The following is a 1,053-nucleotide window of genomic DNA, read 5'->3' on the forward strand; positions in this document are numbered from 1 at the left end:
CTTCAGGGAACACCCCTGGAGATCTGGCATGCCTTTGGCTCCAGCCACACCAAACCTCCCTATACCCTCTCACCTACCACCAGTCCTGTTTGAGCAGTGTCTGCTTACATGGCTTCTTCCTCATTCGGAGGAATTCCCCTTTATAGAGCTCTCCCAAATGAAAGTAACAATGCCTACTTCCATGTCATTAAAATAAGGGGATTATGGAGGGAAGGTCAGATTTAACAAGGATGCTGCTGCAAGAGGGACCGAGCACATTCACAGCTAAGGCATTCTGGATCCACTGACCTGGCCTTGTGGGGCGTGCCCGCTGCCATTGCCTTGAGTTGAGCCAGGCTGCCTGGATCCTTGACCCTAAAATCTTACCAGAAGATAGATCAGAAGTTAAGTCTCAGCCAGATAAGGATAATATGAGCCTTGCTCCTTCAGACACTTAGCCCTTAACTCCTAAAATAATCAGTACAGTACAGGAGAAGTCAGAGAAAACCTGGATTTAAATCTTGACTCCCGTATTCACCAGCTTTGTGACTTCAGGTGAGTTCTCTCTCTCTCTCTCATTCTCTCTCTCAGCCTTGGAGATTTGCCTTGAACATAAATGAAGATGACTTTAGCCCCCTCGCAAGGTTGTTGTAAGATTAAATGAGACAGTGGGTGTGAAGCACTCAGCCCAGTGTCTGGCACAAAAAAACCACTTACTGAATATTAGCTGTTGTAGAAAGGAGAACAGTCAGTCCACACTGGTCACAAGGCTGTGGGGCTTTATTGCTGATGTGTCCAAGCTCCTGTCACCAGATAAGACCTCAGCGGGACCTCTGTCTTCAGCCTCTCAGCACGGTTTATATAAAAAGACAAACAAATTCAAGTTTCTCTTGGGGAACTAGCACATGAATTAGTTCCTACATGGACTCTGCAATATGGAACACTTTCTCTGATTGAATAAGGGAAGGGAAACTCATCAGGCTGACTAGTGGGCTGGCTGTTTCCTGCAAGCAACTCATGCAAACAAGGAGAGGGGGAAAATCTATATCTGAACTGACTTCTGTGTAGTGCAGC

General features: G+C 46.4%; 1 long non-coding RNA gene across 1 annotated transcript; it reads right to left on the reverse strand.

Annotated features, from left to right (window-relative positions):
- Window positions 1–290: 290 nt before the first annotated feature.
- Window positions 291–832, reverse strand: LOC113922259. The gene is made up of 3 exons (XR_003519942.1): window positions 697–832; window positions 488–584; window positions 291–361 (listed from the first exon to the last, which is right to left on the reverse strand). It is a non-coding gene; the product is annotated as an uncharacterized LOC113922259 (long non-coding RNA).
- Window positions 833–1,053: the final 221 nt, after the last annotated feature.

The sequence above is a fragment of the Zalophus californianus genome, chromosome 4 (assembly GCF_009762305.2).
Source record: "Zalophus californianus isolate mZalCal1 chromosome 4, mZalCal1.pri.v2, whole genome shotgun sequence".
NCBI classification, from domain to species: Eukaryota; Metazoa; Chordata; class Mammalia; order Carnivora; family Otariidae; genus Zalophus; species Zalophus californianus.